The following is a 26,506-nucleotide window of genomic DNA, read 5'->3' as shown; positions in this document are numbered from 1 at the left end:
CTATATATCTTCTTTAAAGAGGTAGGAAGGAAAGAAAAGTTTTCAGATAAGGAAACATTAGCTAGAAAAAGATAGGGAGCTAAGAATAGATGGTTATTTTACCACAAGAAAGGTAATGATTAGTAATCAAAAGTTAGCCTTTAAAATAAAATCTTTTTTGCAGTGGATTATTAATTTGAAGACACGGAGATCATCTGCTTTTGGATGTATGGGGCCTAAGCCATGGGGACATGTGCACTCTAGGCAAGTACTCTACCACTGAGCTGCATCTCCCGTTGTGGAGATTCGGTCATTTTGAGACAGATTCTTGCTATGTAGACTAAGCTAGCAAGAAACTTGTTATATAATGCAAGATGGTTTTGAATCTATGACCCTCCTCACCCATGGGCTGATATTAAAGTCATGTGTCACTATCAGGTTATTTTTAATGTTTACTCTACTGTGAATGCTGCATAACCGTTCACATCAGTGTTACTCCTGATGTCACAAAGACTTGCCTTAAATGAATATGGGAAAATCCAATTCTACTAGGTTTGTATACAATGAAATATGCCATTATGATCATAATATAAAATAAATTGATGAAATTTATATTTTAAAAATCTACTTAAATGTATTGATACTATTCAACATTTTATGTACTCATTCAGGCTTTAAAATGAAAGGGTTATTTAGATGATTTTTTTCCTCTGTGATTTTACGCAACAAGAAATTATTACTCTGTGGTGATTTAGGACAAAGAATAAGAAAAAACATAACTCAGGGTCCCATAAAAGCCTGAATTAGTGAATTCAGTGAATTTGACCTGAATTGTATACAGTGCACACACCTGTAAAAAACAAAATCTCTATCTTTAGCCTGAAATCCTTTATTTTAGGAACACATTTGGACATAGCTTCTATGTTTCAATTTTCACCAATTACATAGAACATCATTACCTTCCTCCCACTCTCCCTTCCTAAACTATGGTTGAAGAGCTGGTTTATGCCAAATACTTTCATGTGGATAAGAATAAGTGGAGGGATGGGGTTGCCATCTGTACAGTCAAAAATTCTGTCCCAGAATTGTTCCTGTCTAAAAGAACTGCAGAAGAGACTTAGGAAAAGGAAGTTCAGTGACAGGGCCAAATTGGGATCCAGCTCAAGGGAAGGCTCCAAGGTCTGACACCATTACTGAGGCTATGATGTACTTACGGACAGGAGCCCAACATGGCTGCCCTCTGAGAGGCCCAACAAGCAACTGACCAAGACAGACACAGATACTTACAACTCAACCAACAGACATAAGCCCATGTGGTTGAATTAGGGAAAGGTTGGAAGAAGTTGTGGAGTTGGGCTGCTCCATGGGAAGACCAGCAGTTTCAACTGACTGGGACCCCTGAGATCTCTCAGACACTGGACCACCAACCAGGCAGCATACACCAGCTGAGATGAGGCCTCCAACACATCTACAGCACAGGACTGCCAGGTCTGGCCTCAGTGAGAGAAGATGTACCTAACCCTGGAGCAACTTGAGGCCCCAGAGTGTAAGGAGGTCTGGTGGGGTGGGAGTGGGGATGGGGGTGTGGGGACATCAACTTGGAGACAGGGAATGAGGAATGAGATGAGGAACAATTGGAGCACGGACCAGCAGAGGAATAAAGACTAGAGTGTAAAGGAAGATTAAAGAATAACAGTAATAGAAAGAAAAAATTAAAAAATAATAATGAATGTTTCAAACCCCAAAGGAGGTATCATTCTCCAAAACAAGAGAACTTTAAGTATTATGGACTTAACACTGATCTAAAGTCACCTGAATCTCATGTACTAAGACCATGACATTTTCAAAGTGATGATATTCACTCCTCAAGGTAATAAAGACCATCTAGACTATATGGTTTTCCTTTCCCCGTTCCAATTTTCTTTAAGAAAAGTGTTTATCCAACATCAAGAACAATATCCAAGTTAAAAAATTATTTTCAGAACATTCATAATATCTTCTACCAAACACAGTATTTAATCTCTGTGATGTACTTCCTTATGTTTAACCATGGTTTTCCTTTCTTCACTGGTTATTCTGTTTGTTAGAAAAATGAGGAGTGAGAAGGAAAATTGGAAATCATTCCGGCTGAGTCTTTTCCTTAATATATGTGAGTCTAAAGATGGACGATGAGCTGCCAGATAATTTCCTAGCAAGGGCAGTCCTTTACTGTTCAGTTTCTTCAGTATCTCAGCGTCATGAGGGGACACAACAGTATATCTGATCAGATTGAAGGAGGCACTTAAGAATTATTTTCCTTCCAAAATTTAAATTTCATTTTCAATTTCCTGCAGGAATGTTTCCAGGTACGCTAAGTTGTTCACACCACATAAGAACTGGCCCCCAAGTGATACTCCAGTTTCAAATGGAAGGAAAAATAAACCTGAGTTGAGGTTATTCTTCAGTTTTAAATATCTCTGCATTGGGCTGAGATATATTTGTGGCCCTTTCCATGTGGCAAAGACTGTGAAAATGAAAACTGAAGCAAGTCCAGAAAAGTAGTGTTCAGAGAGGAATTTGTTTTCCCTACTTAAAAAAAATAATAATCTAACAGCAAGGTAGTTAGCTGTTTCTTCCTTTATAGTAGTCTCTCCATTTCTCCATTCTCACCTCAGTCCTAGGAGAGGGGAGACTATTAATCTAGATTACAGCTTGGAGAGCATAACTTTTACCTTCTCCTATGACCCATTGGCCCAGAAGTTAGATTTAGAGCCATTACCACCCTCCCCCTTAGGCTTTCAGTTTAGTGTCCTTGATGTCACACATCCAGGATGAAGCCTTGCTAGTGAGTTGCAGCTGTTGCCTGTAATGTGACACTTTAGGGGAATGCCTGGCCTTTAGTGTAGGTCCTTATAAAAGCAACAGTACAGGGTCAAAACTCATCTCAAATATCACCTCCTTTGGGAAGTCTGCCCTGTTCCCCACCCAGTGTCTCCTTACTCAACGCACCAATATTTCATGTTTGTTTTTTAAACCAGGTCATTCATCTTGATGCATATACTGTGATCATATCACTTCTCTGCTGTTGTTGTTATCAGAATGTCTGTTAATATGAATTCTGTCTATTATCTTTGTTTTTCAAAATGCAGAGCACAGCAAGTGAAACAACAAATGCCGAATGGTCATTGCCTTTACACTAACATCTTTCAGGATTAGGGTCAGCTGGAGATATATGTGAAATTCCTTCTACTTATGAAAACTGACCTATCAAAGAGTGATTGCATCCTATGTCATTATCTAGTGCCCTGATTCCTCTAATTTCCTAATCACTTATTATCCCAATTCGTTATATTTAATGTTTTACAGTTTTCTTACATTTTAACCATTGCATTTTTATCAACCATGGATCATCCAATGCATACCAATTATAATAAGTAATATTTGTGTTTGAGTAAGGAGCTCATTGAACCAAGCACAGAAATGTCACAGTTGAATGAGATAAGGGAAAAGAGAAGAGGTTAAGAAAATTGGTCGCCTAATAAATGTCTGTTTCTTTCTAGTTTGAACCTTTCCCCTTGTCTTTTTAATCCTACCCTCTTTTTAGTGCTACATTCCTAACCTATAAATTACATCTTCCTCCACCATCTCTGGCCATCTGTTCAGTGCTTTCCTATCCTTTAAGAGACTTGCTTGGAGTCTTCTGTTCTCTCAGGCAACACACTCCCAGTGTTTACTTGTCTTTGCCAACCCTTCTGAATTGTCCACAGAATGAGTTGATAGCCATAACAATGGCTGTCTGGATACCCATTCGTTTCAGGATCACTTTTGCATCTGTCCTTGTTTTCAGTCACTTTTTTACTATGTGACTTCTGCATTCATTACCCAGCTGAAAACTTCTCTCAGGGGTAACTTCCTGGTCAATAAGTTCAATGGCAATTGATCTCAGAGATTAAAAGTACAGGACTCAAGGATCAACAGATTTTGAGTTAATGCTAGACTGTGCATTTTGGCTAGCTATACGGACTTAATTAAGTTTATTAGCTTATATACTCAGTTTTCTTGGATTTTAAATGGGCAAGATCTGGGTGGAAGAAATGGCTCAGTAGTTAACACTGCACATTGCCTTTTAGAAACCTGAGTTTGATTCCTAGCATCCATATCAGAAGGCTCATGAACACATGCATCCCAGCCCTAAGGGATCAAACTTGCCTCTGGCTTCCACAGGCACCTGCACTCACATTCCCACACACAAACATAAAAAATAAAAATAAATATTTACCAATGACCCTAAAATTGGAAAAATCATAGTCTTCTGTACAAGAAATTCTGAGATTAAATGGGGGGAATTCCTGCACTGTATTAAGCACAGTACCTGAAATATATAATCTGGCCAATGAGTGGTACAGTATAGACTACTCTACATCTGAATTCTGTTCAACTTTTATAGACTTTGCCATAAATACCAACAATACACTGAACTTTTTTTTACTCTTCCCATTTACTGCTCTGTTGCCATGAATAGAATTGATAACTCTCCTCTTCCTTCCCCAGCCACACAGGACTGTCCTAGGTTTCAGTTCTTGTCCTGTGTGCATTTCTTTTTCAATAAGACTAGAAATAGGAAGCTGGAATTTAAAAAGGAGTTATTGTACACCAACATTGTATGTATTTCTTCCTGCTAAATTGGCTTTCATTTTGACTTTTTTTTGTCACTAGTACAACTGAATTCACTCTGCTCGACATGGCCTACTCTTTGCTTCTCCCTAAACTTGCCATATATATATATATATATATATATATATATATATATATATATATATATACACACACACACACACACACACACTCTATTCTCTCTGGAGTTTTGATTGTACTGATATCTTTATTTCCTTTCATCATAAAACTTAATACTTTCCCCAAATGCCATTTTGAGTCTAATCTTTTACGTGTGAAATCTTTCATGTCAGCAAAGCAACAAAGACTCTGGAATAATAATTCATTACACATTGCAATGTGTGAGATATATCAAACCTAGTTTCTTCCTAACTCTGTACTCGAGAACAATTAAATTCTTCCTTTTTATTGATCCATCTTAACAAAAACTGTTAAAATTATTTAATCACTCAAAGGTTGACACTTCATTGATTTCTAACTATAGGATAAACCTCCCCTCCTCAAATTATTATGTTGTGGATCAGTTTGTTTCTGTTAAACTGAACTTGAGTAAATTCTGTTCTTCAGTCAATCTCCTTTGGCCTTTGTTCTTCAGGCCTTGTTTTGTTTACTTCCAAAACTAGCAGCAGTGATTTGCATAGGAATGAAAAAGTTGTTTATTTCAAGATTTTTTCTCATTTTAAAGAAAGATGCTTTGGCTAGTGTTTCACAACAAATTAGTTACTTAAAGATGGTGTTGACTGGAGGCAGGTGAGTAGGGGGCTTAGCATTTGAGCTAATGGGAAAATTGGTAGGTCTAATTATTAGGAAAGCACACCTAAACTGTTGATTGTGTAGTCCTGTTGGATGCTAAAATGTATAAATCTCGTTGTGAACAATGAAAGTGAGTCAATATTGACTTATTATGTGCACAAAGCTGTAGACACTGGAAGACATCCAATAGAAGACACAACCTCAAACTCAGATTAGTCCGCTGTCTTTTATTGTGCTGTAGTGAAAATACTGAAAGGCAAACAAAAGTAAACAAAACCTTTAATAGTAAAATGAGCCTTAGTATGAGCATTATTATAGTAAAAACTACACAAAATCTTAGAAAAAACCATCTTTTCATCTGTGCATATACTCGCTTTGATGTCACCCAGGATAGTTATGAATATGGCCCAATACAAAATCACAAACTTACTTAAAACATGAGGATACTTTGAAAAAGTTGTTTGTGTGCCACTCCACTGTGTTGTTCTCCAGTGTCAACTTCATTGATAACAACATGTTACATTGCCAAAAGGCTGGATGCACTCTCAGTTATAGGCAACAAATACTTTCTTACTAGACTTAAGTTTAAAAACAAGAATCGGTTATTCACTCATGCTCAGGAATAAATTTGCTAAGGATAGCTTAGGGAGCTTCATATTTTCTAAAGAAGATATGTATATTTAATTTAAAAAATAAATTTAATATTATTATTGGGTGTGTGCACATGCCACAGCATAAATGTGAATATCAAAGGACAATTTGGGACATTGGCTCTCTTTTTCTACTGTGAGTTCCAGGGACTGAACTCAGGTTATTTGGCTTGTGGAATGAGCAGCTTTACTCACTGAGTCATCTTTCCAGCCATATACTTTTAAGTGTTAAGAAAAATGAAGCCTTAAAAATAACTTTAATGGATAGACTTTTTATACTAGCTGATAGGTAGTCATGTTAGGAGTAGGGGAGCTTTCCTACGACTCTTGAATCTCTAATACTTAGATCATCTGCTTTGTCTACAAACCATATACAGTTTTTTTCATGGCCAGAAATTTGCTCTCAAATTGGTATGATGTTCAATAAAAAAAAAGAAAAGAAAACTAATACTTTTGGCCTTTGATTTTAAAATTTCAAGAATTAGATAGTTGCCTTATGGTCTTACTCTTAGAATAAACAATAAGCAAGGGGACTTGGGGGGGTAGATAACAATTGAACAATGTCAGCAAAGATGATAACAAAGTATTACTTCAGGCTTATCTTATCTTCCTTAGGAAAAACTGACATGAGGAGTGCTTACCAAAAATCTCTTAAGAAAGCTTGATGTGTGTGCTTATTGTAAACAGGCTCAAGACATGCGCACAAAGGGCCTAGCACGCACAAAGGGCCTAGCAAACTTAGATTTTGAATGTGGAAACAGGACCAAGGCCAGTGGGGTGAGAGGAGACAGATTCATGTGACTAATCCAGGAATTAGATTCCAGAGACCAGCATCAAGGTGCAGATCTGAATTTATTGCCCAGTGCCTAAGCTTATATATAGTGTTTGAGCCATCCCCAAACCCCTAAATCCTTGGTCAATCATATCTGTCCACTCTGTCACCATGCTCCAGTTAAAGCCCTGCTTGATGAGGTTACTCATGAGAAGAGGAAGGGGACAGGACACTGTCACTTGGTAGGACTTCTTTAAAGATGAGGAAATCAGCTACCACCCTGGCCTCTGTTTGGTTCCTTTTGGCTATCTCAGAAGTGTTCTGGAGCCATCTTAGATCAGGACTCTTTGAGGAGTTCCAAGAGCCTGTGGTACCTCACTCTCCAACCCACTTTGTCCTTCACAAGGTTGACTTCCACCTCCCCCACACTTGGCTGATTCTAGTCATATAAGGTTTCTTCATCTAAGTGAAGAAGCAGCATTTTGACCCTCAATTCATGGAGCTAATTTCATGTTTGTTTTCTTAGATTTTTTTTCTTTCCAAGAAAGGAGAGAGGAAGTTTCCTCGGGGTCGGAGAAGAATGAAATGATGAGTATATTTAAAGTGTACCTTGATACTTAACCACTGAGAAAACAGCTCTGTGTGACTTTTCTTTGCTCCAGGCAGTAAGGAAGAGAAACTGGGTTTTGTGGAAAACTGGTACACATAGTTATGTCTAAAACTTTTCCTGGTGTGACCTCACACAGTAAATTTTTTCTGGGGCTGTGGGCTTCTCCAACTTGGAAATAGAAGGATTTTAATGTATTACATTATCTTGCTTAAGATGTGAAATCACTTCCTAAAAGTTGGATGTCTCTTTGGAGGCAAAACAGAAAAGTGATTTTTGCCAAGAACTGCTACAAAGAAGTCTATCCACTTCTTTGTCCCTTCAATAGAAACTGACAGCTTTGACCTTCCTCTTGAAGTTGTTAACAAGTTTCACTCCATACTGACAGAATGGGAGCATTAACAAACTATAGTCAAGCAGGCCAGATTTTGAGGCCTCCTGTCAGTTTCAAAGTCTATCATCTGTAGAAAGTTCAAGCATCTGGTTTGTAGTAATGTAGAAGCCTAGAGAAGCAATTCTCCCATTATAATGAATTGAAAGAGTGGTTGATCATTCACACCCATCCAGCGGGGAATACAAAATTATAAGGTAAGATCTCAGTCTAAAGAAGGTTATTAGCATACATCGGAAAAAGCCAATTGTTAAGAGATAGTAACTTGTATATTTTAGTATGGCTTTGTGGCAGTGTGAGTCTAGACACGCTTAAGGCCAAGACAATGGAAATCAAGGGAGAAGAGTAAGAGAGTACTTGGGAGAATGGGAAAAGGCAAAGAAAATATTCCATGACCATGGTAATATAGGAGGAAAAGGAGTGAGGGAGCATTAGGGAGAAAGAAGACCACCTTGTGGAACTCAAACTTCATGCTGTTTGCTCTATTTTATCAGTGTCCAGCCTGACTTTGAAATTGTTAGACTGTTCAGAGCAGAAGCCAGGATTCACAGGTGGCTTGTTTGTGGTTTCATGCTGAAGGCAGATGGAGGAACGGAGAATGTAAGGTGTTGTCATGCTTTAATTCCTTTATCTGCCCATCAGTCAAAGCATCCAAGGTTTGGAAGTCCAAAGCTTGCACTGAGACTGCATTGTGACTTCTCACTTTATAAAGCATCGAGGCTTGCCTTGCGCTCAGCCACCTTCCCTGTTACAGGAAGGCTATTTTTCCCAGTTAAAAGGTGACTGGACTTATACTGTCCCTTGCAGATGCAGACCTGAATTTGTTTATTCATTCTTAAAACTAAATTCCGGATGCTACAAGGAGGAGAGGCCATGTTCTCAGGAAATTAGAGCTCGTGTCAGGGCAGCATGCCCTCACCATTCCTCTCCATTTGTTGTAAAGAAGGACAAGACAGAATGATGGATGGTTGGGGTTGTTTATAACTATTGAATATGTCTAATCTGAATTCTCGGCAATCAGTGCTATTCAGCTTTAACCCTTTGGCTGGACTATTCATTTCAACCAGATGTAGCAGATGCACAGACCAAATCTATCTTCACTTCTTTGGCATCTCCTATTTGCTTGAGCACTTTGCCTTACATACAAATACATTCTATCTTAAAAGATGCTGTGGACATATATGCCAGGAATATGCTAGTTTTTCTGTAGTGACATTTTTGGTAGCATTTGTATGTCTACTTTGTCAGAGATACACATTTCCTTTAATAATTCCTACCTCACCCATGCATAAATTCCTTGTCTGGAAATCTTCCTTTTTAGACTCCACTCTTAAACTCCTCATGTTTTAAGCAAAGAACCCCAATTTATCATGTAATCACAGAATACCTGGGAGGGACTGAGAAGTATTTTAGTTATTCTCATCATTAATAAATCAAAATAAAATTAAGATTCAGAGAGGAAAAGAAAGGCGTTGTCCAAATTCACATTCAAATTAATGGCTGAACTGGGAAGTCTGACCTGCACATGGCGGGGGGACGGTTGCAGGGGGGGATTGCGGTGGGGGGGAGGTGTGTGGGGGGAAGTAGGATCATTCAATGTTTTATATTTAGTATCTACCTTTCCTCCACTGAGAATTAGTCTTCTGAATTTTATTTTTCAACAAATGAATAAACGAACAATAGTTTTTCCATTTTAGTTAAAATCTTAAAGTTCTGTAGTTGAGCCTTATGTAACATTTTGCTTTCCTTAGTGCCATTCACAGTTTGCATATAGTTCTGGCAAATATGTGAAAAAGCAATGTAGTTTACAGAAAAAAGAGATCTGGATGTGAAGCCAGACAAACCTGGTATTCTTTTTCGCACTTACCCTTAAAAATTATGTGTCCTTGAGTAAGTAATTTTTCATATTGTAGCCTCATTCCCACAGATATGAAATGGGATTAAGGGCAAGTCTATAATGGATGAATCTGTAATACTTGTGTGTGTGTGTGTGTGTGTGTGTGTGTATATATATATATATATATATATATATATATATATATATATACTCTAATATGGTGTTAACACGTTGAAATATAATGGGGATGTTTCATATTACTGAATGGATGTGTGGAAAAAATACTTGAAATTGAGAGTGGTCTACTGTCAAAATCGAGGTCACAGAGAAGAATGAAGCAGTGCCAATAAAGGCAATTTAATAGTTTTATACCATCTCTTCTGTGTTGATTGAGATTGCCTTTTGTTCTACTGTTGGTTGAATGTCACCGCCTAAAATTTTATGAAATCATGGCAACTGAAACAGGCTTCAGTGATTTCTTAGGTAAATCCACTTGTTCTAGATTTCAAAATTAGACCACAGAGTAAAATGACTCCATTTGGGTCACAAACCAAGACAAGGCCATACTTTTTTGAATATTTAAGTTATTCTAGTACTTAAAAATATTCCAATGTTTACTTTTTATAACTTAATCTGATCTTATTTATTACTTTTATTTATGTATAGGGTGAATGGCCTGTGTGTATGTCTGTGCATGCTTGGTTCTTGAGGAGGCCAGAAGAGGGTGTCAGATCCCCTGCAACTAGAGTTACTCATGGTTGGGAGCTGCTGTGTGGGTGAGAATGGAACCCAGGTCCTCTGGAAGATCAGCCAGTTCTCTTAACCAGAGCTGTCTCTCACTCTTCAGGCATTCTGATTTTAACCATCAAAACAAAACATAATTCAGAAATATAATGCATGAGATTGGTACTAGACAGAAATTCATATTAGCAATCCTCTTTTATTGTTTTAACATATACATATACACATACACATACATATACAATAGAGACAACACACTTTTGGGTAGAAGATTTAATTCTAAGAGACTTATGTAGAATGTGAGTGTACGCATGTGTGAGTGTGTGTGTGTGTGTGTGTGTGTGTGTGTCTTTCACATATTCTGAGTGAATTAAATGTATAAAAACAAAAGTAAAAACTGTGACAAAAAAGATTGGAAACAAATCCACCAAGACAAAGGGAAGCTGATGTAGCAGGCTGGGATTAATGTTATGGCTGAGAGAAACATTTAATTCTCCTTTATCTTCAGGTGACAAAAATCTGCAGTGGAAATTGAATGGGATCCTGTTGCTCTTTTTAGTCTGTGATATTTTTTTCTGTGAAGGGGCTAGTTTCTTCTTCTATTTCCATGTCATAACATTCTAATTGTCATATGATTAAATGATACTATCTTAATAGAACAGAGAGGAAAGAAATGAGTTCAAAAGCAGACTGAAGGCATCCTAAAACAAGGTCCAAAAATGTTTTGGTATGTTGGCCAGTTCAAGCACATAAGGATCAAGAAGACCTGGCAGCTGGGAGTTTATGGCTTCTAGCCCATTGAAAAGTCTTGCCAAAGTCTAGGCTACTTTTTACAAAGTTAATGTAGAGGAAGATTTTTTTTTTTGTTAGTGGAAAACTCTAAGTTGTTGAGAGCAAACCTTCCTAGGTTATCTGAATCTGGCCTATCACAGCCTTTCATTCATGTAACAACTCTGCAAACTGAAGAAAACAGAGCAATGCAAAGTATTTTCAACACAGATGCCCAATATCCCTCTCAACTTCCAAAAGATGTTTTATCTCTGTTTTTGCATGAATTTTAATATTCATGTTTGTGATTGTGATCTTCCTTTTGGAATCCTCCCTTTGACTAGTTATCATTCTGCATAAGCTTTCTCACAGTGAATTAAAATCATTATTTTTGGTCATTTTATATTCATATGACATTCAAGACTCATACTATTTCATAAAGCGCTTGTGGACTCATCTCCCTGTTGGGCTACAGTAATGAAGCCAGGTATTCGCTTGTTTGAAAGGAGTATAATACCAGTACACCATAGCATCAATGCAGGAAAGCCTGTCGGACTGTTTTCAAAAGGAACAAAATTAACACAAAACATGTCGAATAGCTGCACTCATCTTTACTTCATCCCATCCCTTCCATCCTCAGATGCAAACTTCTCAAATTAAAGGAATGATTTTGACATTTGGCTTCCTGAACATAGAAGGTATACTTTTAAAGAGATACTAAACTCAATAGCTTCAGCAACTGGGGTGGCATTCCTAGGTCTGACATAAGTGAAATGACAGGGAAGAGCTGACACTGTGAAACCAACAGGCATCTTTAATTATTGAAAAGCATTCTGGGATGCATTCTCAGCATGTACCTTGGGCTGATTCACACACAGGCAACAAAATGAGGTGATAAAAACATTTTCTCAAGACTCGGGGAGAGATCTGGTTTCAAATGAGGGTCAGCAAAGTTTCGTGTCATTAAAAGAACAATGTTCTGACTTTCAGAAGCTTTCAAATAAAAAAAAAAAACCAAAATGTCAGTGGATGGAAAGAAACTTCAGATAGAAGGTAGGAAAGGTGTGATAATATCCAGGTCTAATGAAGTCAAAGTTACCAGTGTAAGACATAGAAATGAGCATTTTGGTATCTGTGGTTCATATGTCAATTGCTAATGTCTTTTATACATATTGTATACTTAAAAGCAGCACTGCCTGGTAAAATGCTGCATTGGAATTCATATATTCTTGCTTTTCTACCTCAGTGGTCATTGTACTGTTTAATCAATCTACTCAGTTTAAAATTGGGATAGCTTGCACATTTAACTTATAAAATAACAATTGCATATGTGAAATGACAAGTGCTTATTTATAAAGAAGAAGAAATCACTATCTTAATTGTTTTTAAGAGAATCATTGCTTTAAAAAAAGATTTACTTTATGTCTATGAACACACGGTAGCTGTCTTCAGACACATCAGAAGAGGGCATCAGATCCTATAACAGATGGTTATGAATCACCATGTGATGACTGGAAATTGAACTCAGGACCCCTCTAGAAGAGCAGTCAGGACTCTAAACAGTGGAGCCATTCTCCAGCCCCACTATCTTAAATCTTTAAGTATATACCATAGTTAAGGATGTGATAATTACTTTTGCTTTAAAAATAAAGCAACAAAAAAAATGTCAATTTGGTGTTGGGGATTTAGCTCAGTGGTAGAGCGCTTGCCTAGCAAGCACAAGGCCCTGGGTTCCATCCTCAGCTCCAAAAAAAAAAAAAAAAAAAAAAAAAGAAAGAAAGAAAGAAAGAAAAAAAAGAAAAAAGAAAATGTCAATTTGGTCGAAGATTCGGTCAAAGATTGTCTGGGTGTTTTGTTTTCTTACTGTGCTGGGAAGAGAATCCATGGTGTCCCATGATAGATGACGGTTCTGCTCTAGCCATTCTCATAACTTTTTGAGAAGTAATGTCAGCTCTTATTAAAGACAGTTCTCTACAACGTAAGATGAGATTGTATTCAAATTAGCTTCTGCTAAAGACATTTTTAAACAAAAATGAAGCTTCTATGGTAAATTAAAAAGTTGTTTTTCTATTCACAATACTTTGTATTTTTGTAGCATTAGTCCTGAGAATCCTTGGACCAAAATTCGGACTGTCTGGCAGGAGGAGGGTAGGACAGGCTAGGCACTGAAACCAATACAATTTCTCCAAGAATGCATGATGCACACAGACTTTGAGGAGACAAGACTGAGTTTTAAGTGCTAATAGAGAATAATATTGAAATGGATATTTTAACATGTAGTTATTTGGAGGGAATTAGGGAGTGCACTTTACATAGCACACGTGTGGAAGTCAGCAGCTACTCTGTTCTCTTTTTCTACTATGTGGGCCCTGGGTATGGACTCAGGAACTCAACTTCGTCAGGCTTGACAACAAGTACATTTACTCACTGAACAATTCCCCTAGCCGCTCACAATGGAGTTTCAATGACTAGATAAGAGTGCTCTTCAACGTGTGCATTTTTTCACATTATTCTTACCTTGCGAGCATTTGCTGGGCACATGCCTAGTTCCTCTGGAGGAACAAGTGCTCTTAACAGCTAAGCTACCTCTTCAACCCTCATGTGGATTTTTTTTTGACCAAATAAAACTTAAGCCTCTTAAGAACAATTGGTATTGATTATGTATATAGTTAAGGTATCCTCCCCAATCCAGGGCGTCTGCAATCCCCGTTCATTCTGTTTAGCAGGGAGGGATGCTTTCCTCTTTTGTTCCCATTACTTTGGGTTAGAGAGAAAATTCAGGGTATGTCAGCACAAGTTCCATTTGGGACCACTCTGAAACCAGATAATAGATTTAATGAGCTCCAAATAGGTTGTTGACCTTCTTCCAACTGATTAATGCCTTACGCAGCTCTCCCTATTTCTCACTCCCTGTCAACTTTTTTTTTCCAAGTGTACCTTCTTGTGGCATTTCAGGGAGAAAAAGATGTATGTGCACCTCAAAAATTCAAGCCACCCTATTCAAAGGCTCATCTGACAAGAGACAGGGTTTCAACGAATTCCACTTCATCTCTGCTTTTTTTTCTTATGTCAAGCTGCTCCTATTCTGAAATGTGTACAACTCTGAGAGCCTGTTAAGGCTGCCTATTATCTCTGCTAATACACGCTTAACCTACCTATCTTCGGACCGCCTAAGGATTTTCAGAGAATTTAAATAAAGCACTCCTAAAACAACTGTAACTTCAGATTAACAGATGAGGGGAGAGATTCTGATACACTGAGTTTATGTTTCTCTTTTGAGCTACCATGCACTGGAGAATATGCGAGTCACTCTCTAAACATCTATAGGCAAATTCAAATACTTGAACTTAAGTTTGCATCTAGGAGATCACTTGTTTTGGCTTTTTACTGTTTCAACTCACCTGGAGCTTTCTTCTCTCAAACAGTGCCACAGTGAGTAACAGGAAATGAAAGGGATACAAACAGAAGAAGTCAGACTATACCTACTTTCAAATGGTATTTTACCATTCATAAGAATCCCCAAAATATCTACTCAAAACTTCTAGAAACAATGAGCAATTTCAGCAATGTGGAAGGATTTAGAAACAACTTGTAGAAATCAATAGCTTTCCTATACATCAACAATAAACACACAGAGAACGTGATCATGGATGCACTCTTATTCACAGTAGGCTAAAGTAAATAAAATGTCTAGGAATAAGCCAAAGAGGGGACAGACTTCTACAATGAAAACTTTTAAATCTCAGAAGAAAGAGATACTAGAAAGATGGGTATCTTGAGCACACACATTGCTCCAGTCTACCAAAATCCCTGTTCTTTCCTCTGAGATTGAAACATTCTATACTACAAGGAAGCTCCTCAAGCAGGAAGGTAAACAACTCAAAATAAGGAAGTTTCTGAACCTGACAAGATTCTCTAGGCCTCTCCCACAGGTACTTGTTTACTCCCAAGGGTAAAGAAGTCAAGCTGCTGGGAGTCACAATTAGCAAGCAGAGCTGTAAAAAACCAGGCAAGTTGTCTGTGAAAAGTAGATACAAGCCAAGCTGCCTGGAAGAGGTTTAAGAGTGACTGAGTCACACAGAAGGGACATTCTCCAATCTGTTGAGCTCTCTATAGGCTTTTCAGAGTGTTGTACGTTGCTAGTGTTTGTGCATGCTGGGGTGGGCTTTGGTGATGTAGCTGCTGTTGTCATTTCTACTCATGTAAGTAACCTTTACCTGTATTTTTGTAAATAACTCCAATATAACTCATGGTTCACCAATTTTGACAATGATTGTATCCATACTTTGGTCTGATGTGGGATCCCTATTTGGGGTGACTAGACATGCATGTAGCACGCCCCCCCCCCAGGATATGTCTTGTCACACAACAAAGGCATTTACAGACTCAATCAAATCCTAGTCAAAAATCTCTACCCCATTCTTCACGTAAATACAGAAAAAAAGAAAGAAAAAAGGAAATGACCTTAAATTTCATATAGAAGTACAAAAGACAGGATAGTGAAAATAATCCTCAGCAAAAAGTATCATGCCGGAGGACCATCATCCCAGGTCTTAATAACTTTACAGAGCCATAGTAATGGAAATAATATGCTACTGGCATAAAAGCACACATGTAGAACAATGGAACAAAGTTGAAGAATCAGACACTGGTATACATAACTAAAGTCTTGTTAGCCCTGGCACTGAGTTCAGCACTCCCCTCTGCCTTAGCCAGCACTCTCCTCCTGATGCAGAAGTCTCTTGTCTTTGAAGGAGGCAGAACATTAATGCCCTTAAAGTGATAAGCTCCCCCCCGCTAAAGCTATGAGAAAGAGAAAACCAAGCATTCCCAGACAGCTGTGGCCAGCTTGTAAAAATGCACTGGTCACTGAGAACGAAATGAGTCATTTCTTCCCAGGTCAAAAAGGTCCTTTTCTAGATGTATGGTCCCTCCTCGCTATCTGAACAAATGGTATCAGTTTTGAAGGACAGCATTCCTTTACCCCTCACCCAATCATGTAATGCCAAGGCTCGAAAGCCCCAGCTTGTGCATTTACCATATATAAACCCCTAGACCCTAGGCTTGGTCATCACATTCCTAACCTATGGGGCAGGGAGGATTTCGTCCTGAATTCAGACTCGATTAAAAGACTCTTGTGTATTTGCATTGGTGTTGTGATTTCTGGTGGTTTCCTGGGGTTCTCACAAACTAGGCACAGCAAAACTAAATTCCAAATGGATCAAAAGATATGATTACCTCAGTGTAAAACTTGAAACACTGAAACTACTAGAAGAATTCAGAACAGGTTTTCATTTGCCCAAGAATTATGGTCAACTATTGACAACTTGGACCTCATATGATGGAAAAGCCTCTGCAAAAAAAAAAAAAAAAAAGAAATGAAAGAAACAAAAACAAAAAACAAACAAAAATAACAAATAACAATCAAGGTAAAGTGGAAGCCTACAGAATGTGAGAGAATATTTGTCAGCTATAAATTTTATATCTGACAGAATATTAATATCCAGAATATGCAATGAACTCATAAAACAATCAAACCAAACCAAAATAATAACAATAAAACCAAATATGATCCATTCCAAAATTGGTTTTGCATTCTTTTTTCCTTGTTTTAGATTTATTTATTTATTTTATGTATATGAGTGCACTGTCACTGTCTTCAGACACACCAACAGGGGGTGTCAGATCCCATTACAGATGGTTGTGAGCTACCATGTGGTTGCTGGGAATTGAACTCAGGACTTCTGGAAGAGCAGTCAGTGCTCTTAACCACATGAAGATCCACCTCTCCAGGTCCTACAGGGATGTTAATAGAGAATTTCTCGAAAAATGAAATAATAGCACCTAAGAAATAGTTTTAAAATGTTCATTATCTTTATCAATTAGGAAAATGCAAATCAAAACAACTTTCAGATTTTGTCTTTCCTCAGTCAGAATGGCAAAGTTTGATAAAACCAGCAGCAAGTTGTAGAAAGCATATTAGGGAAAGGGAAGTCTCTTGCACTGTTGGTGAGATTGCAAACTGCTTCAATACTCTGGAAATCAGTGCGGAGTATGCTCAGAAACTAAAATAAATCAGCCATCTGACCTACTTATACTAGTCCTTTGCAAATGCCCAAAGTACTCAACAACCTACTTCACAGATACATACCCAGCCACATCAGTTGCTACTATATTGACCATACTTAGGAAATGGAAACAAAGACAACAAACAAAAAACATAAATGTCCTTCAACATATGGATGAATAATAAAAATGTGACACATAAACACTATGAAATACTATTCTTCTATAAATAGAAATGAAATCATAAATGTTTAGGGCAATGGGTAGAACTAGAAAACCGTAGATTTACTGAAGTGTCCCAAACACAGAAAGTCAAACATTACATGTTCTCTCTTATCTGAGGTCTGGATCTTCAAATCTTTAAGTATGGATATATTACATGGAGTAGGAACCAAAAATGCACCTATATCAGGTCCTACCCTCCCCCACATCAAGTGACTCACAAACTCCTGTAATGCCAGTTTCAGAGACTTGTTGCCTCGAGCCTTCTGTATGCATGTTTGCAAATCCAAATATAATAAAAAGAAAAAAAATTCCTAAGTATCCTTTCAGGTGGTAGAACTACTTATTATTAAATAAATCTAGAATAACCTGAAACCATCAAAACATAATGTATCTATTTTGACTATAATAACAGCATAAAGAATCAATTAGAATTTAAGTGTAATGCATGACTTTGACAAAGAGAAACAATGTTGCATGTCATGAAGCACTAAATTTGTCATTCTGTTGGATATATTGCACGTGCAAACTGATTTTTTCCAGGTTCTTTCACATGCATTACTCATCTGATTAATTGTTACAACAATTCTTCTTTATAGATATTACATTCACACTTAAGGAAAGGAAACTGGGTCTGGAAAATTGATTGTTCAACACCATTCACAAAGATAACTGAGCCAGCAATAAGGCTCTGTGGTAAAAGCCTTTGCTTCACAAGCCTGAAGACCTGAATAAGATACCTGGAATCCATATGAAAAGTGGGAACCATTTCCTAAAAGTTGTCCTTTGAACCCTACACGCATGCTATGGTATGAGTACACATGCATACATGCACACAGATGATAAATAAAATTAATTTTAAAAAAGAATCATGTAAACAGTATTTTTCAATTTAAGTTTGAAGGCAATCCATTTTTATGAATTTCTATCACTTCATATCACAACTCCTGAGCTAGAGTTTGGTTTGTTATTGCTTTTGATAGGAACATTCTTACCTGAGGGTTGCTGTCTATATGCAGGTGAAGGCAGGCACAAGATAAGGCCAGGCCTGTGATTGGGCAGTGAAAAAGTAAGGCGGGCATAGAGTTTTGAAGAGAGTAGAGAGAGAGGAGGAAGAGGAGAGAACCCAGATGGAGGAAGAGAAGGACAACCCAGATCTGTGTGGCTTTAATGGGCCACAGGTAATTATGAATACTTAATGAGGGATGGAAATTTATAGGACAATTTGTCTTATCCAGGTGGGCAGTTTATATCAAGATGAATTGGCTCTGAGTTTATGGTGTGGATGTTTTGTGGAGTGAGAACTTAACATATAAATATGATTGATAAATTACAAGAGAATTGAGTTTTGATTTTAACGGGTTACTGGGAATTGTGACTGTAACCATAGGGGATGGATGCTGGGAATGTGAGCAGAGTCCATAGCAAGAGAGTCACAAGAGGACGGCTGCTGCTGGGCTCAGAGAGTAGCCAGCAGCAACGTGGGATGGAGATTGAGAGCTGTGCGAATCAGTTGAGACGCTTTGCTGATTAAGATGAAAATACCTCACAGATGCCATGTGGCCCAATGGAGGCAGCACTAGCATTGATAGGTAGATTCATTTTTCTACCCACAATCCTTACCCTTAATGTATACATTCTAATATTATGCCTAGGAATAAATCATATTTGTGTAAATCAAATTCAATAGCCTTTCTTTTAGGACTTAACTGTAAGCGATCTCCAATTAAAAAGAATACATATGAAACACTGGCAGGCAAGAAGTACACATATGAGAGCAACCTGAGGTATGGCATATGGGAGTGGGTGGTGAGGTGGCAGTGATATAAGTGAGGACTTACCAAGATTGATGAGATGACTGCATAACTGCATATAAATTTTATTGACTTATAATATTGGGTGGCAACATTACCTTATCACATGCTTTCCTGCAGCTGACTTTCAGAAACTTTTCAAGAACAATGACTACAACTTTACATCATCTCAACCCAATGAAAACCTTAGTCAAGCACAAACGCTTGGCACAATGTGGCTCTATCGTAACATTCCAACCTCCTTTAGGGTCAACCTGGTTCCTTTCACCCAATTTCAGCCACAGGGTGCCTGACCAGGCCTCCTCAGGGTACTCAATGTCTTTAAATTCTTGTCTAAATACCTTTGTCCCACATTCATGCATAGATATTGTAACTAGAACTTTGAGTCCCTCATTAAATTTCTTTCCATGAAAAATGACATAATTTAGAACTTACTTTATATAGTGTCCATCTTAGACAATTTTAAAAATCAGCCTATAAAGTAGCATCCTTGTGGTAGTTCCATACATACTTTGTTTTGATTACTTCTTTGTTACTTTCCATCTCCCAACTTCCTCCCCTCACCTCCACTTAAACCCCTCAATTCTCACTATACCCCTTCCTATTTCAAGTATGCATGTCCAACTACCCTCCCTACTCCTCTTCCTTGGGCACAAAGTAAATTCTTGTTGCAGAAATGAAGGTTTTATTATAATACAGGGATGGATCTTCATTTGACCATAAACTAAGTGCGACTTTAATAATATCAATCTGGTCTTCATAGTATTCAAATAAAGCCTGATTTTAGACTTCAGAGAAATTTGCCTCCCTCTTTTCTGTTTGTAAACTGTGAACAGTCAGATTAACACTTAAGCTTTTGAAAGACTGGAAATGGCCCAGAGGAATGGGAACAAAGGAATGGAGAAGAAAATGAGCGGAACATTTATCAATCTACTATTATAATATTAATTGACCTTGAAGTAGTATATTTTGGCTCTAGGTATGTTAGTAGAAGTGAATATGTATAATATGTATAATGCAAGTAGGATAATGTTTGATGAATGGTATCGGATGAGGGTTCTCTGTCATTTTAATTCTAGTAATAACTCAAGAGTAATAATTTCCCTTGTTCCATATGTAGCATAGTAGAAAGCCATCATGAAAACCCTGGTTCCTTTCATTATAGAAAATGGGTGGGAAACTTTAACAGGTGTTTAAATAAAGGTTAAAAATGATGAGATCGAAGTATTAGAACCTCAGGATAGATGAATGGTATAGGGGTTGGATAGTTTCAAATGCAGGTGGTCATGTACTAAATGCCTTCACCTTATTTAATGTGATTTAAGGTAGTAATGATGATTATAGTGATAAGAAAATTGCTCTTATCCAACCCACAAAAGAGCTTTTCCAAAAGCAATTTGCAGGCCATCTTTTCAAGACATGAGTCTTCTATCACTGGATAAATTTAAGGGAAGCCTAAATGACCTCCACAAATGTTATACAAAGTACTCTACATTGGGAGAGTACATGGACAAGATGACTGTTATAGGATCCCAACGACTCTCCAATTATACAATTGAAGATAATGATAGAAATTTAACAATATATTGTATTTATAGTAGTCAGGGACAAACGGGTATAAGACAGAAAAATGCTTGCCAAGAAACATTCCTGCTGCTTTAACTTGTGTTTGACAGATGCTGTGCATTTAGCTATCCATTTACCCATAGGACATGATGCTTGGCTGAAGCAGTGTTCTGAAAGATGTAGACATTCTCTGATGCTTGCTACATTATCATCATTATTATCATCATCATGTTCACCACCACCTTCTGCTTTATCATTCACTATTATCAACTTCTAATTCAGCTCATGAACATGGATATTACTTATTGTGTCTACCTAGTGAACACACTTGTTATTCATGTTAGTTTCTAATGAATACTATGAAACATTTGTTAGACCGTTATTCAGTTTACTGGAGCTGTGGTGTGGTTTCAAAAAGCAGGGGCTTAAAATGACTCAAGTGGAAGCTTCAAATCTGCAGCATCCTTGGGGAAGACTTGGAACTTTTAAAATCCATTGCTAGTGATGACGGAGGAGTATCTGAAATGGACCATCATCACACCCCAGCCCCTGACATGTGAAAGGGAATGCTGAGACTTTTCTTTGGAGTGCTGACTGTGGGGCTGTGGTGAACTCTGCACATGGATGAGTTTGTCACTCCCGCTATCACTCATGCCTGAGAGATGTGGCAGTAGCTTTAGAGAACTGGGGTGGGAGCCAACAAAGACTGTTTCCTCTGTAATGGGGAACTGTTGGCCAACATCCTTACTCCACTTAAATATTTGAAGTAGAAATCCTTAAATCACTGACTAGTAACAAAAAATAACAACAAAGGAAGCTGGGGAAGTAGCTCATTTAAGTAAGCATTCCCCTATCTCTGCATCTTTCCCACCATTGCTGGGTAGGGGAATGCTTCTTGCTGGCTAAGAAGGCCCATGAAATGAGGCCAGCTCCAGTTTCAGAGAAAGATCCTGTCTCAAAATATGAAGTGGAGAATGACTTAGGATCACAGTCACTATCAATTTCTGTCCTCAACACACAAGTGCACACATAAGCACACACACAAGCACACACATGGGAAAGCACCTATATATACATGGACATGTACATATACATATTAACAACAAAAAATTTAGACAATGATTTTACAACTTTCAACTAATTCATTTCTGTTTGTGGAAAGTGTTACATTTTCATCTACTCAGTACCCATCTAAATTTGTGCTAGTCCCCATGGAACTTTAGTATTCAGTGTTTTACATGAAACTGGGCATTTATTTTATCTTTGTCTTAGATCTTATTGCAGAATAGGCTTTCACTGCTTATAGGAGATTAACTTGCTAAAAATCAATGGACTTAGAGAATTAGGCTAGTTCCAAATTAGCAGATGAATGGTTATGAACAAATTTCTGTATATAAAAAGTAGACTTTTTTAAAGAGTTGAAAACAATGTAATGGCCTCTATAGGAGAATGGATAGAACTGAAGATCATAATGTTAAACAAAAGTAGCTAGGCTCAGTTTTAGCGGGAGTCCCAAACCTGTGGATCCCTGCCCACAGCAGCTCGCTGCTCCCAAACCCCGTGGGAGAGATCCCTCACCGCCTGGACAGATGGGCACTCCTGAGACTGCAGAGCAGAAGAGACCACCAACACTGCCCACCCCTGCCCACATCCCTGGCCCAAGAGGAAACTGTATATGGCCTCTGGAATCCGTAGAGGAGGGCCAAGGAGCAGCATGTCTGCTGCCTCTGAGACACCGCCGGAACCTAAAGGGACCGACCGGATAAACAGTTCTTTGCACCCAAATCTCATGGGAGGGAGAGCTAAACCTTCAGAGAGGCAGACACGCCTGGGAAACCAGAAGAGACTGCACTCTGCCCACATCTCTGACACCAGAGGAAAACACCAAACACCATCTGGAACCCTGGTGCACGGAAGCTCCCAGAAAGGGCAGCGCAGATCTTCCTGGTTGCTGCCACCTTGGAGAGCTCGTAAGCAACACCCCACGAGCAAACTTGAGCCTCGGGACCACAGGTAAGACAAACCTTCCTGCTCCAAGAGACCTGCCTGGTGAACTCAGGACACACAGAGGCAAAATTCCTCTAGGACCGGGCACTTCCAGGGTTTAGCGAGAGTATCAAACCCGTGGATCCCTGCCCGCAGCAGCTCTCTGCTCCCAAACGCCGTGGGAGAGATCCCTCACCACCTGGACAGGTGGGCACTCCTGAGACTGCAGAGCAGAAGAGACCACCAACACTGCCCACCCCTGCCCACATCCCTGGCCCAAGAGGAAACTGTATATGGCCTCTGGGTTCCCGTAGAGGAGGGCCCAGGAGGAGCAGGTCCGCTGCATCTGAGACACTGCCGGAACCTGAAAGGACCAACCAGATAAACAGTTCTCTGCACCCAAATCCCGTGGGAGGGAGAGCTAAACCTTCAGAGAGGCAGACACGCCTGGGAAAACAAAAAAGACTGCACTCTGCACACATCTCTGATGCCAGAGGAAAACGCCAAATGCCATCTGGAACCCTCGTGCACAGAAGCTCCCAGAAAGGGCAGCGCAGATCTTCCTGGTTGCTGCCGCCTTGGAGAGCTCGTAAGCAACACCCCACGAGCAAACTTGAGCCTCGGGACCACAGGTAAGACAAACCTTCCTGCTCCAAGCGACCTGCCTAGTGAACTCAAGACACAGGCCCACAGGAACAGCTGAAGACCTGTAGATAGGAAAAACTACGGGCCCGAAAGCAGAACACTCTGTTCCCAAAACTGGCTGAAAGAAAACAGGAAAACAGGTCTACAGCACTCCTGACACACAGGCTTATAGGACAGTCTAGCCACTGTCAGAAATAGCAGAACAAAGTAACACTAGAGATAATCTGATTGCGAGAGGCAAGCACAGGAACAAAAGTAACAGAAACCAAGACTACATGGAATCACCGGAGCCCAATTCTCCCACCAAAGCAAACACAGATTATCCAAACACACCAGAAAAGCAAGATCTAGTTTCAAAATCATATTTGATCATGATGCTGGGGGACTTCAAGAAAGATGTGAAGAACTCCCTTAGAGAAACACAGGAAAACATAAATAAACAAGTAGAAGCCTACAGAGAGGAATCACAAAAATCCCTGAAAGAATTCCAGGAAAACACAATCAAACAGTTGAAGGAATTAAAAATGGAAATAGAAGCAATCAAGAAAGAACACATGGAAACAACCATGGATATAGAAAACCAGAAGAAGAGACAAGGAGCCGTAGATACAAGCTGCACCAACAGAATACAAGAGATAGAAGAGAGAATCTCTGGAGCAGAAGATTCCATAGAAATCATCGACTCAACTGTCAAAGATAATGTAAAGCGGAAAAAGCTACTGATCCAAAACATACAGGAAATCCAGGACTCAATGAGAAGATCAAACCTAAGGATAATAGGTATAGAAGAGAGTGAAGACTCCCAGCTCAAAGGACCAGTAAATATCTTCAAGAAAATCATAGAAGAAAACTTCCCTAACCTAAAAAACGAGATACCCATAGGCATACAAGAAGCCTACTGAACTCCAAATAGATTGGACCAGAAAAGAAACACCTCCCGTCACATAATTGTCAAAACACCAAACGCACAAAATAAAGAAAGAATATTAAAAGCAAGAGGGAAAAATGTCAAGTAGCATGTAAAGGCAGACCTATCAGAATCACACCAGACTTTTCGCCAGAAACTATGAAAGACAGAAGATCCTGGACAGATATCATACAGACCCTAAGAGAACACAAATGCCAACCCAGGTTAATGTATCCTGCAAAACTCTCAATTAACATAGATGGAGAAACCAAGATATTCCATGACAAAACCAAATTTACACAATATCTTTCTACAACTCCACCACTAAAAAGGATAATAAATGGTAAAGCCCAACATACGGAGGCAAGCTGTACCCTAGAAGAAGCAAGAAACTAATCGTCTTGGCAACAAAACAAAGAGAAGAAAAGCACACAAACATAACCTCATATCCAAATATGAATATAAAAGGAAGCAATAATCACTATTCCTTAATATCTCTCAACATCAATGGCCTCAACTCCCCAATAAAAAGACATAGATTAACAAACTGGGTACGCAACGAGGACCCTGCATTCTGCTGCCTACAGGAAACACACTTCAGAGACAAAGACAGACACTACCTCAGGGTGAAAGGCTGGAAAACAACTTTCCAAGCAAATGGTCGGAAGAATCAAGCTGGAGTAGCCATTCTAATATGAAATAAAATCAATTTTCAACTAAAATTCATCAAAAAAGATAAAAAAGGACACTTCATATTCATCAAAGGAAAAATCCACCAAGATGAACTCTCAATCCTAAATAAATATTCTCCAAATACAAGGGTACCTACATACGTAAAAGAAACCTTACTAAAGCTCAAAACACACATTGCACCTCACACAATAATAGTATGAGATTTGAACACCCGACTCTCATCAATGGACAGGTCATGGAAACAGAAATTAAGCAGAAACATAGACAGACTAAGAGAAGTCATGAACCAAATGGACTTAACAGATATTTATAGAATATTCTATCTTAAAGCAAAAGGATATACATTCTTCTCACCTTCTCATGGCACTTTCTCCAAAATTGACCATATATTTGGTCAAAAAACGGGCATTAACAGGTACAGAAAGATAGAAATAATCCCATGCGTGCTATCAGAGGACCATGGCCTAAAGCTGGTCTTCAATAACAATAAGGGAAGAACGCCCACTAATACGTGATAGTTGAACAATGCTCTACTCAATGATAACCTGGTCAAGGAAGAAATAAAGAAAGAAATTGAAGACTTCTTAGAATTTAATGAAAATGAAGGTGCAACGTACCCAAACTAATGGGACACAACGAAAGCTGTGCTAAGAGGAAAACTCATAGCTCTGAGTGCCTGCAGAAAGAAACAGGAGAGAGCATATGTCAGCAGCTTGACAGCAAACCTAAAAGCTCTAGAACAAAAAGAAGCAAATACACCCAGGAGGAGTAGAAGGCAGGAAATAATCAAACTCAGAGCTGAAAGCAACCGAGTAGAAACAAAAAGGAAGGACCATAGAAAGAATCAACAGAAACAAAAGTTTTTTCTTTGAGAAAATAAACAAGATAGATAAACCATAGCCAGACTAACAAGAGGACACAGAGAGTGTGTCCAAATTAACAAAATCAGAAACGAAAAGGGAGACATAACTACAGATTCAGAGGAAATTCAAAAAACCATTACATCTTACTACAAAACCCTATATTCAACAAAACTTGAAAATCTGCAGGAAATGGACAATTTCCTAGACAGATACCAGGTACCAAAGTTAAATCAGGAACAGAGAAACCAGTTAAACAACCCCATAACCCCTAAGGAAGTAGAAGCAGTCATGAAAGTTCTCCCAACCAAAAAGAGCCCAGGTCCAGACGGGTTTAGTGCAGAATTCTATCAGACCTTCATAGAAGACCTCATACCAATATTATCCAAACTATTCCTCAAAACTGAAATAGATGGAGCACTACCGAATTCCTTCTATGAAGCCACAATTACTCTTATACCTAAACCACACAAAGACCCAACAAAGAAAGAGAACTTCAGACCAATTTCCCTTATGAATATCGACGCAAAAATACTCAATAAAGTTCTGGCAAACTGAATCCACGAGCACATCAAAACAATCATCCACCATGATCA

General features: G+C 38.6%; 1 protein-coding gene and 1 pseudogene across 4 annotated transcripts in view; one reads left to right on the top strand and one right to left on the bottom strand.

Annotated features, from left to right (window-relative positions):
* LOC134484111 (zinc finger CCCH domain-containing protein 14-like) overlaps positions 1 to 18,973 on the top strand; it is a 42,286-nt pseudogene extending 23,313 nt beyond the window's left edge.
* Il1rapl2 (interleukin 1 receptor accessory protein-like 2) overlaps positions 1 to 26,506 on the bottom strand; it is a 1,532,967-nt gene that overhangs the window by 179,862 nt on the left and 1,326,599 nt on the right.

This window comes from Rattus norvegicus, chromosome X (genome assembly GCF_036323735.1).
Source record: "Rattus norvegicus strain BN/NHsdMcwi chromosome X, GRCr8, whole genome shotgun sequence".
In the NCBI taxonomy this organism is placed as follows: Eukaryota; Metazoa; Chordata; class Mammalia; order Rodentia; family Muridae; genus Rattus; species Rattus norvegicus.
This window is presented reverse-complemented; position numbering and strand designations above follow the sequence as displayed.